General features: G+C 44.7%; 1 protein-coding gene across 1 annotated transcript in view; it reads left to right on the forward strand.

Moving 5' to 3' along the window:
- The first annotated feature begins 9,947 nt into the window (after window positions 1-9,947).
- SASH1 (SAM and SH3 domain containing 1) overlaps window positions 9,948-18,072 on the forward strand; it is a 568,634-nt gene continuing 560,509 nt past the window's right edge. The window contains exon 1 of the mRNA XM_030198038.1: window positions 9,948-10,015. The gene's annotated coding sequence lies outside the window, so the exon portion shown is untranslated. The remainder of the gene's footprint in view (window positions 10,016-18,072) is intronic.

Consider the following 18,072-nt stretch of genomic DNA (forward strand, 5'->3'; position numbering starts at 1 on the left):
TCTTTAGTGATTTCCGGAAGTTAAGATGGTCGTACGTTGTTTTCACAGCTTTTGGTAATGCATTCCACAATTGTGTACTTATGTAGGAGAAGCTGGATGCATAAGTTGATTTATATTTGAGTCCTTTACAGCTTGGGTAGTAGAGATTTAAGTATGTTCGTGTTGATCTACCCAGAACATTCCTCCCTTAAATCTCTGTATGCTGCCCAATATACACGTTAAGTAAGCACCTTTTCCAAAATTGTTGCTTACACATGTAGGCCTATTTACACTGTGGTGTAGTGCAGCTAGTAGAGCTGCTTCGCCACTCCAGCCTCAACAAAACACAAATCCAACTCCCGGGGTTTTCAGTTTTCTAAGCAGCTTGCAAAAAAACACACAGTCCAAACAAAGGTAAGGGTTCCTCTAAATCCTGGTGGAAACGACAATAATGTTCCACAGTCCTAGGGCTAGGAATAGTCTTTGAGGAGGGGTAAAACTCAGTCACTGTGTCCTTTTCCCCCCTCTCCTTTCTTAATAATGCCTCACAGATCTTCCTGGTGTAACCCCTTGCTATATTGGAGCCCTTGGTGGGAGGAGCTAGGCTCTCTATGTCTTGTCCCACCTCTGCGGAAAACAGGAAGTTGCAATAGAGTAGGCGGGACGCGCCTGAGAAGAGGCCCCGATGCTGGCAGAAGACTGACTCTGAATCGCCAGTGCTGCGCAGGAGGGAGAAAACGGGCAGAAGAGATAGGACTCAGGAGGGAGCAGAAAAAAAGTTTATTGGCACAGGGCGCATAGGCGTCATTTTTTCGAAACAGCTGTTTGGGAGAGCGACCGCTCCCCTTGCACCCCACCTGGCTATGCTTCTGGGGCTGCCCCACCCCTTTCCAGCCTCTCTTTGGTTCTAATGCATATTGTTTGGTAACCTAGGGAAACCGTACCTCCTCTGTACTCCTTCCCTTTCTTGCAGACTGACCTTGCCCTTGGGGGAGCTACTGAGTGCTGCAAACCACTCCCTGCCTTCTGGGGCCAGGCCAGATCTTCCTTATTTCTCTGGGTTCCAGCATGATCCTGAAACAGCCCAGAGAGTTCTTTGCCCGGTAAATGCTTTGTCCTCTGAGAGCCCCCCTCCTGACCACTACAACACTTATAAACTACCTTTTCACACCTGTAAACAGTATTTAAGGCTTCTAAGGCTTATTCCAAGACCGACAGTTTGGTGTAATACTCTTATATTCTGATTGTGTGCTGTTTTGCACATGTGTTGGTTTAAAAGTCTCATGAATGTGCATAGGAGATCATTTCATTATCGAAGCAATACTAAGGTATGTGCTATTTCCCACAGCTTCACCTAGGGATTGATTTCCATTAGACATGGAATATAAGAGGCTTTCCCAATCTAATTTAAACCATTTAGAAAAAAATAAATTGCAATCAAGGCAGCGGTTTATAGTCATTTCAATGTTCCTTACTTATAAGCCTTTGAAAAATGGGATTTGTAATGGAAGCTGCTGCTCTGACTTAATTAAAATATGGCAAATGTGACCCTATAGGATATTTCTGTCAGAAAAATGAACAGCTTGTTAGTGCAAATCACATAAAGAATATTTCACCATCTCTAGAAATCAACATGCCTGCGGAGTTATTTCATTCCAGAAGTATGCCATGAGAATATTTTAATTTTTTAAATAGATGGCAGAACCTAACTATAGCAATTAATTTTGCTCATATCAGTGCCCCTCATTCCAGATCAGTACCAGGTATTCACGCACTGAAAAGTCCGTATGATGATTTAATGCAGCTTTTACTTACATTGAAAGTTGGATGTCCTGAACTGTGAAAAGACAGCTTCTGCAGTACAGAGCGAAAAACGGCAGCAGTGAAACCCTCAGTTGAGGGGGTGAGGAAGAACTGGACTCAGCTGAGAGCTGTTCTGCACTGCCATGCCAAAAGCCCCTGGTTTGATCCATGAGTTGGGTCATCCTCTGTCCAGGTTGACCAGGTTTTATGGATGTCTCAGAGGCAGCATTCATAGTCCCCAGGAGAGCAGGAGCTATGATTATGGTTTAAGGATGGCACCTATAATTACAGCAGTGTGCTGAGAACCTGTTCAATTCTCACCGCAGCTCCTTGTGGCCCTGGGCAAGCCACATAACCCTCCATAGCACCAGGTTATAAAACTCAGATTGATTCCTCTAAAAGTACCTGTTTATAATATATATCCTATATAATAATTCTCACCTCCAACAGGATGTGCTTGGGACCGTGCCTGCCGGAAGTGGTCTGCTAGGCAGGCACGCACTGACCTCAGTGACAGACAATTTGGCAAAGCAAAACAATCTGAGTGCTGGCCATTAGGACACAGGGTTGATAGGAGAGTTTTAAAAGACTGAAGGAAACAAAAGTGTTAAACTGGAGAAGGGGGGGGGCGGAGTTGTGAATGACTGAAAGACATGCAAATTTGGGACAGGAAAACAATCTGAGTGCTGGCCATTAGGACACAGGGTACATAGGAGACTTTTAAAAGACTGAAGGAACCAAAAGTGTTCGGGGGGGGGGGGGGGGGGGGCAAGTTCTGAATGAATGAAAGAAATGAAAATTTACAGAGGAACACAATCTGAATGCCGGGCATTTGTACACAGGGTAGATAGGACACTTTTTTAAAAAAAATGAAGGACATGAAAGTATTACATCTTGGGGGAGGGGTGAGGAGGAAAGCGGTGGGGTATCCGGATACTGGGCGTTAGGGCCACGGGGGTACATAGACTTTTGAAAGCCTTAAGGAACCCAAAGTGTGGGAAGGAGGAGGAAAAGGAGGGGAGGGAACGGGGTGAGGGGCATTAGGAACAGGGGAGGGGGCCCTGTCACATACTCTCATTCTCACACACACACTGTCACACAGACAGTCTCACTCTGTCACACACCCGCACATTCACTCTGGCTCTCTCTCTCTCACACATACACACTCCCAGGAAAACCTTGCTAGTGCCCGTTTCATTCGTTCATAAGTTTTGCTGCCCTATGTGCACATGAAAAACATTTTCCCCCAGATTCTGTAAATGGTGTACACACTATCCTGAAATGCGTGTACAACTAAATTAGCTAACAAGTCAATTAGCACCAATAATTGGATGCTAACAAGTATTGGTGTTAATTGGCAACAATTTGAATTTGAGCGTGCATCTTGTTAAATGTTATTCTATAAAGATCCTTTGACTATATATGCCTTCATTGTCTTGTTTATCTCATTTCATTTTATTAAACTTCTAACACACCAATCTACTAATGTAGACAGCTTTTGTCCATATAATAAATAGACAATTATAAAAACATCAAGTAGTCCACCAGATTCCCCTAGAGCAGGACTTTACCTTACAAAAACATGACCCATAGCAGTAGTAGCTATGCTAGAGGTACAATTTTGGACAGAACACCAGCAGGGCAGGAGTGACTGATAATCGCTCCTGCCTGAAGATGGCTGGACTCCTGAGAAAATTAGTCATGGGATAAGAGGCAATGTTCTGTTGTGCATTAGGAATTGGTTGATTGATAGAAAACAGAGGGTAGGGTTAAGTGGACATTTTTTTTCAATGGAAGAGGGTGAATAGTGGAGGGCCCCAAGGATCTGTACTGGGACCAGTGCTCTTTAACATAATTATTAATGATTTGCAGATGACATAAAACTATTCAAAGTTGTTAGAACGCAAACAGATTGTGAACAGTTGCAGTTAGACCTTAGAATTTGGCAGATTGGGCATCAAAATGGCAAATGAAATTTAATGTGGACAAATGCAAAGTGATGCACATGGAAAGAATAATCCACATTGTAGTTACTTGATGTTAAGATCCAACTTAGGAGTTGGCACCCAAGAAAAAGATCTAGGTGTTATCGTAGACAATACACTGAAAGCTTTTGTCCAGTGTGTGGCTGCGGCCAAAAAAGCAAACAGAATGCTAGGAATTATTAGGAAAGGGATGGAAAATAAGACAATATTATAATGCTTCTATATCGCTCCGTGGTGCAATATTGAGTATTGTGTTCTGTTCTTGTTGCTGTATCTTTAAAAAGATATAGTGGAATTAGAAAAGGTTCAAAGAAGGGTGACAAAATGATTAAGGAGATGGAACTCCACTCATACAAGGAAAGGCTAAAGAGGTTAGGTACTCTTCAGCTTGGAAAAGAGACAGCTGGGGGGGATATGATAGAGGTTTACATAATACTTAGTGGTGTACATCGGGTAAACGTAAATCAATTTTTTACTCTTTCATAAAGTACAAAGACTAGGAGACATTCAAGGAAGTTACATGGTACTACTTTAAAACAAACAGGAAGAAATAATTTTTCACTTAATGAATAGTTAAGCCCTGGAACTTGTTGCCAGAGGATGTGGTATCAGCAGTCAGTGTATCTGGGTTTTAAAAAGGTTTGGACAAGTTCCTGTAGGAAAAAGTCCATAGTCTGCTATTGAGATAGACATGGGGAAGCCACTGCTAGTTACTTGCTACTATTTGGGATTCTGTCAGGTACTTGTGACCTGAATTGGCCACTGCTGGAAGCAGGATACTAGGCTAGATGGGTCATTGGTCTGATTTAGTATGGCTATTGATATGATCGCCAGGGGAGGTGCTGGTAGGCCCACAAAGAGGGTTGGAGGCCCTTTGGGGGAGTGGGGGCATGTGATTGAGGGTGGGGGGGTTGATCGAAGGGGAGGGGAACAATACTAGCCCTTTACGCTCCAACCCGGAAGCATTGGGGGCCATAGCTTTGAAGCCCAATGCTCCTGGCATGGTAAAATAACCCCAGCTTTTTCCAGGGTTATTTTACAAAGGAAAAGCATGAGAAAATCTTTATGTAAGTCCAAAACAAATACCAAAGAAGTAAAGGATAACTCATGACTTCCACACGTGAATGGAGAACAAAAGATATTTATTGAAGCACCAAATCAAGACCCGACACAGGGCCGTGTTTCGGCAGTCAGTCTGCCTGCATCAGGGGTCTCCTACAAACACTCTTAGAGAGCAATGAACTGTGTATGGTGCTGGAATGGGATATATCACAAAAGGTAACAGAAATAACTGAAGCAGTCTGCCAGCCACAGCATAGAGCACTGCCGAACATTTTATGCCCATAGCACAACTTGCGGTTTGTACCCAGTGCACACCAAAAGTCACATTCTGGTTTTTACATAGTAATGAGTTGCTTTACATGTGCTTTCATGTTTTGCATCTCATTACTATATAGTCTGCAGTGACAAAAAATATCACTGCAGTAGGACAGGACAAGCTGCATTAGAACCCTTTAAGTCGTGTTAAGGGGCAAGTAACACAACTTTATTTATTCATTTAGTTTTATAGCCCGTCTTATCAACTATGCCCAGAATTGGTTACATAAGGCTCTAACGCAGCTTGATAAGTTCCCCCTTAATATATCTAGTTGCTAGCATGGTGCATGCTGGGGGTTTTTTGAGCTTTGCATTACATTCAGTAGCATAGCTAAAACTGTTTTTTTTTTTTTTTTTTTTTTTTTTGGTGAGGCCCAAAGTTATAGGTAGGCACTATAGGTGGTCAGGTGTTGACACTGCCTCCAATTCTTCTCTCTTTGTCCTGTGCTGCTACCACGGATTAGGTGGGCCTGTCTTCAAAGTGGAGGGACCTTGCCCTCCACCTCCGGCCTACCTAGGGCTATGCACCTGGAAAATATGCATTAAAATCTGTGTTAAACACCTAGAGATAAATTCTAAAAAAGTGAACAAAATTTTGGCATGAAGATGATAGGTGATAAGTGCAAATTCTATAATGGCAGTCGTGCATGCAACTGCAATTACAAAATGCAAAAGTAAGTCTGTATTTATACACCTAATTGTAAGTGTGAGCATTTAACATGAGCTCAGTGACTGGTGTAAATACTCGTCCCTCACTGTAGGCAGTTAGGCAGGAGTGGCCCAAGACAATCTGCTCCCTGAGGCAGAAAATGAGCTGCCGCCCCAGCTCCTCTGCTGCTGCTGCCTCCCCCGCCCTTCCCTTCCCAACACCCTTCCCCAAAATTACCTTTTTCTTTTCTTCTTTTTTAAAAGAAGGCATTGGCAGCAATTCCCATAAGTTGTCCTGCCATTGGTCCAGCTCCTTCTCTCTACTGTGGGTGGCCTGCCTCAGTGATGTAGTTTCCTTTTTTCTCAGAGCGGACCTCCCACAGTAGAGAGAAGGGGCTGGGACCAGTGGTAGGGCAGCCTGTGGGAGTTGTTGCCACTGCCTTCTTTAAAAAAAAAAACAAGAAAAAGGTCATTTCGAGGAAGGGAGTTGGGGAGGGAAGTGCGGGTCAATGCTGCCTCACAAGAATGCCGCCTGAGGCCCCCGCCTCATGTGGCCTAATAGGGCCACCACTTCAGTTAGGCATGTAAATGATAGCATTCTATACCTGTGCATGTAACTGCCAGACATGCCCCCGAGCCACCCGTGCTCTTCCCAGGTCCACACCCCCTTGCAGTTGTGCACTCTGGAAATTGAGTGTGGCTAAGTGCAGTTAACATATGTTACTGCTAATTGGTGCCCTTTAGCGCCAGTTAAGCTGTTTTGCTGTTCTAGCTTTGAATATCGCCACTAGGAGTGGCCTAGTGGTTAGGGTGGTAGACTCTGGTCCTGGGGAACTGAGGAAGTAAGTTTGATTCCCACTTCAGGCACAGGCAGCTCCTTGTGACTCTGGGCAAGCCACTTAACCCTCCATTGCCCCATGTAAGCCGCATTGAGCCTGCCATGAGTGGGACAGCGCGGGGTACAAATGTAACAAAAAAACCCCAGCTATGTAGATGCTCCTCCCCAGCCAGTTAGGAGTTCGCCGGATAGCGGAATATTCAGTTATATACCGTTGAATATCCCCAGATAGCCCCAGCCTCTCCTGACTGTTTAAAATGCTTTGAATGTCTATCCAGGGCCGGTCAAACCCGGTAAGCAAGGTAAGCACTGCAGGAGGGCGCATGCCTTCAAGGGCGTCACTTTGCAAGCAATCAACCTCTGCTGAGTATCTAATCTCTGCTGCTCATCTCAGTCTGGCTCCAAAGCTGTCAGCTCTCTGTCCCATCCCCTCCCCCTCCCAAGCAGAGAAATACCCTCCTTGTGTTTGTCAGAGGACATCACTGCTCCAACTGAATCTGGCTCTGAAATAACTTGTGGGAGCTCAGCTAACCTCTGTCCTCTGCCCAGAGAGGACGCAGACAGAGACAGCACAGCAGAGCCTGGACCCTTGTTTTGTCAGACACTGCTGTTTAGTGCTGCACCTGACCCACCCTTTCCCACCCCCATCCCCAACACAGCAACTCACAGGACAGGAGGACTAGATGCCTGCTTTCAATTCCTAACCATCACCTATCTCTCATTCCCACTTCAGTAACTCCTGTTAGTCTGTCCAACTCAGATTGTAGAAAATGTTAGTTTATGCTGATTAAGTCTGTCCTAGCTAGATCCTAAGATGTGCTCGATGGGAAGGCTATTGTGCTGCATGCAGAGTCTAACTTCTTAGGATTTCCAGTGGTGTACCAAGGGGGGTGGGGGCGGTCTGCCCCGGGTGCACGCCGCTGGGGGGTGCCGCGGTGCGTGCCTGCTCCTCCGAGTTCGCTAAACTTCGTTCGTTTGCTGCAGTTCCCTCTGCCCCGGAACAGGTTACTTCCTGTACTGGGGGCGGGCAGAGGGAGCTGCAGCGAACGAACGAAGTTTAGTGAACTCGGAGGAGCAGGCACGCGCCGCGGCACCCCCCCCCCAGCGGCGTGCACCCGGGGGGGTGTCATTTCGCCAGAGGGGGGGAGGTGTCATCTAGCAGGGGGGCGTGCTGCTGCCAGAGGGGCGGCGCATCAGCGCTCCGCCCCCGGGTGCCATCCAGGCCAGGAACGCCACTGAGGATTTCAGGTTAATTTTTTGAAGAATTTGAAGAGGGGCTATCTCTGTTCTACACGTGTGACTGCAAGGCCAAGTGTCTGAATAGGGGGATCTGTTTGTTAGATTCTGAAATTTTGATAACACATTGTTTTTCAGAGTTGGCAAGACTGTTTGTTCTCCTAATTCCTGGTCTGTGTGCTAAGTTATTTTTCTTCTATACTGGTGTAATATTTTCAATGATGCCATGGCTGGTAAAAGGGGTGTGTCTACTGTGGGGGTGGAGCCATAGTGATCCCGCCTCTGGATGGGTAGGGGCGCCGATTAATAGACTGCAGGAGGGCGCTAGAAACCCTAGGGCTGGCCCTGTGTCTATCCTTTAGTTTCTCAAAGCACATAGGCCCCTATGTAGCCTTTATAAAACACAGAAAACACAATGAGGGGCATAATTGAACGAAAACGCCTATCTCCATGGGCGTTTATCTCCGAGAACGGGTCCGTGAAGGGGCGGACCGAACCATATTTTCGAAAAAAATAGACGCCCATGTTTTATTCAACAATGTGTGCGCTGGGCGTTTTTGTTTTTCAGCGATAATGGAAAATGAAAGCGCCCAGCTCAAAAACGAATAAATCCAAGACATTTATTCGTGGGAGGGGCCAGGATTCGTAGTGTACTGGTCCCCCTCACATGCCAGGACATCAACTGGGCACCCTAGGGGGCACTTTTACAAAACCAACAAAACAGGTAAAAGAGCTCCCAGGTGCATAGCACCCTTCCCTTGTGTGTTGAGCCCCCCAAATCCCCCTCAAAACCCACTGCCCACAAGTCTACACCATTACTATAGCCCTAAGGGGTGAAGGGGGGCACCTACATGTGGGTACAGTGGGTTTGGGGGGGTTGGACGACTAATAAGCATTAAGCAGCACAATTGTAACAGGTAGGGGGGATGGGCCTGGGTCCACCTGCCTGAAGTCCACTGCACCCCCTAACAACTCCTCCAGTGACCTGCATACTGCTGCCAGGGAGCTGGGTATGACATTTGAGGGTGAAAATAAAAAGTTGTGAAACATCATTTTTTTGTGGTGGGAGGGGGTTAGTGACCACTGGGGGAGTCAGGGGAGGTCATCCCCGATTCCCTCCAGTGGTCATCTGGTCATTTAGGGCACTTTTTGGGGCCTTATTCATGAAAAAACAGGGTCCAGGAAAAGTGTCCTAAATTCTAGCTAAAAACGCATACTTTTTTCCCATTATCAGTGAAATGCGCCCATCTTTGTTCGGCAGATAACCACGCCCCAGTTCCGCCTTCGCCACACCTCTGACACGCCCCCATCAACTTTGTCCGCATCCACGACGGAGTGCAGTTGAAAACGTCCAAAAATCGGCTTTCGATTATACCGCTTTATTCGGTTTTGTAAGATAAACGTCCATCTCCCGATTTAGGTCGGAACTTGGGCGTTTTTCTCGTTCGATTATAAGCAGGAATGTACTCTTACATTATAATTTTTGATGGACCATCAGATACAACAAAATGTAGCTGAGTAAGTCTTACTCTTCATACTCAGAAATCTTCATTGGTCTGTTTTCTTTTCACTAAGATTCAATACAAAACTAATGCCCTTATCTGTCAAGTAGAAAGCAGCTTGTGATATCTCAGCTTGAAAGTCATACAGGAGGCTGTCATGTGACACCGTGTTTCGCTATGCTGCATCAGGGAGAAGTTCCTGCAGACAAAATAAGTGATCCTCCATAATATTTACTGTGTAATATTTACTTGCCCCTTAGAAGTTTAAAAGTGCATCTGGCAAAGCAAAATCTTATGTTAGCTGCCTTTCCCTTGAATGTTACAAAGTGTTTGTGAATTTTGGTCAGTAAACAGCTATCGAATGACCGATGCTAAGTGACAAGTTGCACAATCCCATCACAGGTGTGCTTGCTGCTAGGCTGAAAGATAAAAATGGCCCCACCCACGTCAGCAAATGCCAAACACTCCCCTGTACACACACTCACAAGACTAGACCTGCCGAGAAAGCATGAATAGAAATGATGCCACAGGCAAGCGTAACATTAGTAAGCGTTCTGCACGGCATGAAAGGCTCACTGTGTGTGACCAGCTCGACAAGTCCAAAGACGCTGTTTTTCTCAACATAAGATGAAGCTGCGCTGAGGCCAGTAAGTAAACATTTCTAAGTAGTTAGTCTTCCACTCTTCTTTATTTTGATTTCATTGATCTGTTCAGTTGAAGCAAAAGTTGATTTATTATGTTTTTTTTTAATCTGAGCAAGTATTAGCATGGCAAAATTCCTTAAACTGGTGACTTGGGGCCCTGGTTCCAGGCCCAGGACAAATTAAGCTCCTTTGTAGCACTACAGGTATGAAATGCTGTTGCATTTGAGGGCCTTGTGCCTGTGACTGTGGGCCAATGCAGAAAGCAACCACGGGCTTATCCGCAGGGTTACTGATGGTTGAACGCCTGTTCTGTGTGCCGAGCAATGCAGAGAGGACTTGTGCGTGGGTGGTAACTCGCATGGGAAACACAGCCAAGAGTTATATTAAAATGTATGCTGATATGCTACTTTAAGTATTCCATGCTATTCAGAGTACACCGCCCACTTTTAATGTGTGCACAATGTGTGAAATTTACTGCGAGGGTCCAGGGTAGAAGGTTTTGCACAGAGGATTTCTTGATCTTATTATTATTCAAGGAAAAAGAAACCTATGCAAGTTTTAAGGTAGATAGTGAGTAACAAACCTGTGTATGGGTCTGAACACAACTGAAAGTGAAAGCACATATCGGTGCCTGTTCTGCACCTAAATATCAGCCTCTGAAAAATTTCATAAGTACATAAGTAATGCCACAATGGGAAAAGACCAAGGGTCCATCGAGCCCAGCATCCTGTCCATGACAGCGGCCAATCCAGGCCAAGGCACCTGGCAAGCTTCCCAGACGTACAAACATTCTATACATGTTATTCCTGGAATTGTGCATTTTTCCCAAGTCCATTTAGTAGCGGTTTATGGACTTGTCCTTTAGGAAACCGTCTAACCCCTTTTTAAACTCTGCCAAGCTAACCACCTTCACCACGTTCTCTGGCAACGAATTCCAGAGTTTAATTACGCGTTGGGTAAAGAAATATTTTCTCTGATTTATTTTAAATTTACTACACTGTAGTTTCATCGCATGCCCCCTAGTCCTAGTATTTTTGGAAAGCGTGAACAGACGCTTCACATCCACCTGTTCCACTCCACTCATTATTTTATATACCTCTATCATGTCTCCCCTCAGCCGTCTCTTCTCCAAGATGAAAAGCCCTAGCCTCCTTAGTCTTTCTTCATATGGAAGTCGTCCCATCCCCGCTATCATTTTAGTCGCCCTTCGCTGCAACTTTTCCAATTCCACTATATCTTTCTTGAGATGCGGCGACCAGAATTGAACACAGTACTCAAGGTGCACTACGGAGCGATATAACGGCATTATAACATCCTCACACCTGTTTTCCATACCTTTCCTAATAATACCCAACATTCTATTCGTTTTCCGAGCCACAGCAGCACACTGAGCAGAAGGTTTCAGTGTATTATCGACAACGACACCCAGATCCCTTTCTTGGTCCGTAACTCCTAACGTGGAACTTTGCATGACGTAGCTATAATTTGGGTTCTTTTTTCCCACATGCATCACCTTGCACTTGCCCTTGCTCACATTAAACGTCATCTGCCATTTAGCCGCCCAGTCTCCAAGTCTCGTAAGGTCCTTCTGTAATTTTTCACAATCCTGTCGCGAGTTAACGACTTTGAATAAATTTGTGTCATCAGCAAATTTAATTACCTCGCTAGTTACTCCCATCTCTAAATCATTTATAAATATATTAAAAAGCAGCGGTCCTAGCACAGACCCCTGAGGAACCCCACTAACTACCCTTCTCCATTGTGAATACTGGCCATTTAACCCCACTCTCTGGTTTCCTATCCTTCAACCAGTTTTTAATCCACAATAGGACATTTCCTCCTATCCCATGACCCTCCAATTTCCTCTGTAGCCTTTCATGAGGTACCTTGTCAAACGCCTTTTGAAAATCCAGATATACAATATCAACCGGCTCCCCTTTGTCCACGTTTGTTTACTCCTTCAAAGAATTGAAATAAATTGGTCAGGCAAGATTTCCCCACACAAAAGCTGTGCTGACTCGGTCTCAGTAATCTGTATCCTTGGATGTGCTCTGTAATTTTGTTTTTAATAATAGCCTCTACCATTTTCCCCGGCACCAACATCAGACTCACCGGTCTATAATTTCCCTGATCTCCCCTGGAACCTTTTTTAAAAATGGGCGTTACATTGGCCACCCTCCAATCTTCCGGTACCACGCTCGATTTTAAGTATAAATTGCATATCACTAGCAGTAGCTCCGCAAGCTCATTTTTCAGTTCTATCAGTACTCTAGGATGAATACCATCCGGTCCAGGAGATTTGCTACTCTTCAGTTTGCTGAACTGCCCCATTACGTCCTCCAGGTTTACCGTGAAGTCAGTAAGTTTCTCCAACTCGTCTGCTTGAAATATCATTTCCGACACCGGTATCCCACCCAAATCTTCCTCGGTGAAGACCGAAGCAAAGAATTCATTCAGTCTCTCTGCTACGTCTTTGTCTTCCTTGATCGCCCCTTTTACCCCTCGGTCATCCAGCAGCCCAACCGATTCTTTTGCCGGCTTCCTGCTTTTAATATACCGAAAAAAATTTTTACTATGTTTTTTTGCCTCTAATGCTATCTTTTTTTCGTAATATCTCTTGGCCTTCTTTATCTGCGCCTTGCATTTGCTTTGACACTCCTTATGCAGTTTCTTGTTATTTTCAGACGGTTCCTTCTTCCATTTTCTGAAGGCATTTCTTTTAGCCCTAATAGCTTCCTTCACCTCACTTTTCACCAGGCCGGCTGTCTTTTGGAGTTCCGTCTTTCTTTTCTAATTCGCGGAATATGTTTGGCCTGGGCCTCCAGGATGGTATTTTTGAACAGCGTCTATGCCTGTTGTACAGTTTTTACCCTCTTAGTTGTCCCCCTAAGTTTTTTTTCCACCGTTCTTCTCATTTTATCATAGTCTCCTTTTTTTAAGTTAAACGCTACCGTATTTGACTTCCTGTGTATAGTTACGTCAAGGTTGATATTAAAACTGATCATATTATGATCACTGTTATCAAGCAGCCCCAGTACCATAACGTCCCTCACCAGATCATGCGCTCCACTAAGGACCAAGTCTAGAATTTTTCCTTCTCTCGTTGGCTCCTGCACCAGCTGCTCCATAAAGCTGTCCTTGATTTCATCAAGGAATTGTACCTCTCTAGCGTGTCCCGATGTTACATTTACCCAGTCTATATTTGGATAATTGAAGTCGCCCATTATTATCACATTGCCTATTTTGTTTGCGTCTCTGATTTCTTTTATCATTTCTGCGTCTACCTGCTCATCCTGGCGAGGCGGACGGTAGTACACTCCTATCACCGTCCTTTTCCCTTTTCTACATGGAATTTCAACCCACAATGATTCAAAGGTGTGATTTGTGTCCTGCTGAATTTGTAATCTATCTGAGTCAAGGCTGTCATTAATATACAATACTACCACCCCCCCACCAGTCCGGTCTACCCTATCACTACGATATACTTTGTACCCTGGTATGACAGTGTCCCACTGGTTATCCTCCTTCCACCAGGTCTCAGTAATGCCTATTGTATCCAATTTTTCATTTAGTGCAATATATGCCAACTCTCCCATCTTATTTCTTAGACTCCTAGCATTTACATATAGACATTTCAGAGTATGTTTGTTGTTCCTATTTGCCTGATGCTTAGTACAGTGCAGACAATTTTTGAAAGGCTCGTATTTAGGTGCTGAAGAACAGGCGCTGGTGTAAATTGACACTTTCGGTTTAGTTCACACGTGCAAAAGAAGCTGTGTGTACTCTGAAACCTTGTTGTGCACGTACATCCGGCAAACGTGCCCCATTTTTGCTGCACATAAAATTTGCATATAATTAACTTGCGCATTCCTTGATATTACGCTCACGGTACAAGCCATGAGCTCAGATATCCATGTGCGGCTCTACAAGGAGCCTTTCTGCATCTGAGTTAAGCATGTCACTTTCTAGTGTATTCAAACCGTGCAAAATTAGAGCACTTGCACACTACTAAAATCCCTCTTCACAAGGCAAGTTCTTCTGCCTCTTCACCTGGCACCTTTGGTAGGTGTCTTTAAAAGGGTCTCATTTTCAAAGCACTTAGACTTACGAAGTTCCATAGGTTGCTACTTAACTTCGTAAGTCTAAATTCTTTGAAAATACGCCTCGTGTCTTTGATGCAGCACAACTGAAAGAGAAAGTGAACATTGCTGTCAAGATTTTAAATAGTTTTTACTGCGTGCTGACTTTTTGCCTAGGTAGTTTGGCACCATTGTATGGTTATGAATTGTTATTATAGGCTTGCTGGAAATATCATGCATAGAACATTGTTGTTCTACATTGTTTTACAAGGCATTTTTCATATACTATATAACCAGGGCTGGATTTATACATATTCCCCTGGATTCTATATAGTGCATCCACAAATCAGGTCGTATTCTGTATTGTGTGCACAACTTATCTTAACAAGCCAATCAGTGCCGATAATTGCCACTTCACAAGCAATTATTGACACTAATTGGCATTAATTAGAATTTACGCATACAGGTTGCTAAGCATATTCTGTAAAGTGATGCACATAAATTCTAATTGTGCAGCTGAAAGGGGGATGTGGCCATGGGCATGGAATGGGCAGGTCATGGGCATTTCTAAAAATTATGTGCGCTGTTATAGTTTACACTCGTTCCGTACCTAATTTAGTTGCTGGCATAAATTCCTGTGACTAGTTTTGTCACGCTGCCCAACTAAACCACTTTGCAACATCAAATGATAGGCTGCATGCATCTGACCAGGAAAACTTCTCTGCCGCATCCTTTTCCTCTTTGGTGCCACTTCCTATTTCGGCCCAAGTGGAACACGGCAGAAAGAAGGCTTTGGTGTCAGGTAGCCTATAGGAATCGCTGCTAAGGGAGAGAGGGAGCTTCAGGACTGTGGGATCCTCCCTAGCCGAGCTCAGCTTACTTCCCACAGACCTGGAAGGCTGCCTGGACAACGGGACGGGGGGGGGGGGGGGGGGGAGCTAGGTGGGACTCAGGGGTGTGGGAGGAAGAACATCAAAGCAGTAGCTGGATATTACTGGTGGTAGAGGAGAAAGAGAATACAGTAGAAGCTGGATGTAACTATGAGGAGGAGTCCAGTGACTTCCCCAGCTCCCCTTTTTAGTCCCTGAGTTCATTTCCAACCCAGTCCCTCCTCACCCTCAGCTCCCTGACAGCCCTCTTCTCTGTTCCTGCCACGCTGCGATTCAACCTTTTATTTTAAGTTGCAGTGACGGCACTGCAAACAGCACAGCGGGCTCACCTCCAGCCTTTCCCTTCCCTCTCAGTGTCCTGCCCTTGCAGAAACAGGAAATACATCATCAGAGGAAGGCAGGACACTTGAGAGGGAAGGGAAAGGCTTGAGGTGAGCCCGCTGTGCTGTTTGGAGTGCCATAGCAGCGACTTAAAATGTTGAATCGCAGCGCAGCAGGAACGGAGATGAGGGCTGTTGAGGAGCTGAGGGGGGGAAGGAGGGACCGAGAGCTGTCTGCAACCGGGTTGCGCCGGCCGTGCGTTTGGGGGAGGGGGGCAATGCCCCCCCCAAACTACGCCCATGGCTACATGTGACTTGAGGGGTAAGAATAGGGTTACCATACATCTGGATTTCCCTGGACATGTCCTCCTTTTCTGGGGACTGTCGGAGGTCTGGATGTTTTTTTCCAGCCAGCCCATTTGTCCGGGTTTCTGGGCTGGCGAGCTGACTGGCTAGCGGGTTGATGAACAGAGGGGCTGGCCTTCTCTCCCCCCCCCCCCCCCAGGCCTACTGTAGCTCACCCTGGTGGTGTAGCCTCTTCGGGGCAGGAAAGAACTTCACTCTTTCCTGCCCACTGCTGCTGACCTCCCCACTACCGCTGCTTCTTGAAAATGGCTGCGGTGGCCTCGTAAGACTTCGCCCAAAATTTAAAATGCTCAGGACTAATGGTCTCCACTAGAGGCATAGCTAGGTGGGGCACAAGGGGAACAACTGCTCCCCCAAATGGATTTTGAATGAAATGGCGCCTGTGCAGATCAACCCTTCAGCCTCGCAGTGGCACCTATTTTACAAAAAGTCTGCTCCCCCTGATGTCAAAACCTGGCTACACTTCTGGTCTCCACATCCTGTAGAGTCAACGCACAAACAACAACCTGTCTGCTTTCAATAAGTACATAAAAGTATTGCCACACTGAGACAGACCAAAGGTCCATCAAGCCCAGTATCCTGTTTCCAACAGTGGCCAAACCAGGTCACATATACCTGGCAAGATCCCAGAAAAGCTCAATACATTTTATAATGCATATATCAGAAACAAGCAGTGGATTTTCCCAAGTCAATTTGATAATGGTCTATGGACTTTTCCTTTAGGAAGCTGTCCAGACCCTTTTTAAACCCCGCTAAGCTAACTGCCTTTACTACATTCTCTGGCAACGAATTGCAGAGTTTAATTACACGTTGAGTGAAGAAATATTTTCTCTGATTCGTTTTAAATTTACTACTTTGTAGCTTCATCGCATGCCCCCTAGTCCTAGTATTTTTGGAAAGAGTAAACAAATGATTCACTTCTACCTGTTCCACTCCACTCATTATTTTATAGACCTCTATCATATCTCCCCTCAGCTGTCTTTTCTTCAAGTGGAAGAGCTCTAGACGCTTCAGCCTTTCCTCTTGCGATTTAAGAACTTTGAATAACTTTGTGTCGTCAGCAAATTTAATTACCTCACTAGTTACTCCCATCTCTAAATCATTTCTAAATATGTTAAAAAGCAGCGGTTCCAGCATAGACCCCTGAGGAACCCCACTATCTACCCTTCTCCATTGAGAATACTGACCATTTAACCCTACTCTCTGTTTTCTTTCCTTTAACCAGTTTTTAATCCACAATAGGACACTATCTCCTATCCTATGACTCTCCAGTTTCCTGTGGAGTCTTTCATGAGCTACTTTGTCAAACGCTTTTTGAAGACCCAGATACACAATATCAACCAGCTCGCCTTTATCCACATGTTTGTTTACCCCTTCAAAGAAATGTAATAGATTGATGAGGCAAGATTTCCCTTCATTAAATCCATGCTGGCTTTGTCTCACTAATCCATGCTTTTGAATATGCTCTTTAATTTTGTTCTTTATAATAGTCTCTACCATTTTGCCCGGCACCGACGACAGGCTCACCGGTCTATAATTTCCCGGATCCCCTCTGGAACCTTTTTAAATATCGGCGTTACATGGGCTACCCTCCAATCTTCTGGTACAATGTTTAATTTTAAGATAATTTACATATTACTAACAATAGTTCCGCCAGTTCATTTTTCAATTCTATCAGTACTCTGGGATGAATACCATTCAGTCCAGGAGATTTGCTACTCTTCAATTTGTGAAATTGCCCCATTACATCCTCTAGATTTATAGAGATTTCATTCAGTTTCTCTGACTCGTCAGCTTCGAATACCATTTCTGGCACCGGTATCACTCCCAAATCTTCCTCAGTGAAGACCAAAGCAAAAAATTCATTTAATCTCTCCGCTACGGCTTTGTCTTCCCTGATCGCCCCTTTTACCCGTCGGTCACCTAGCGGTCCAACTGATTCTTTTGCCGGCTTCTTGCTTTTATTTTACCTAAAAACTTTTTACTATATGTTTTTGTCTCCAACACAGCCTTTTTTTTCAAAGTCCTTCTTTGACTTCCTTATCAGCACTTTGCATTTGACTTGCCATTAAATAATGCTATTAATTACTATTTTCAGTCAAACTCTTCTTCTGTTTTCTGAATGATTTTCTTTTAGCTCTAATAACTTCCTTCACCTCACTTTTTAACCATGCCAGCTGTCGTTTGGTCTTCCTTCCTTCCTTCTTTTTTAATACACTGAATATATTTGGCCTGGGCTTCCAGGATGGTATTTTGAACAGCATCTATGCCAGATGTAAATTTTTGACCTTTGCAGCTGCTCCTTTAAGGTTTTTTTTTCACCATTCTTCTCATTTTATCATAGTCTGAACCTTTTTGTATTGCACTTAGATATCATTTTGAAAATGGCCTTCTCTGTGTCTTTA

This window comes from Microcaecilia unicolor, chromosome 3 (assembly GCF_901765095.1).
Source record: "Microcaecilia unicolor chromosome 3, aMicUni1.1, whole genome shotgun sequence".
Lineage (NCBI taxonomy): Eukaryota > Metazoa > Chordata > Amphibia > Gymnophiona > Siphonopidae > Microcaecilia > Microcaecilia unicolor.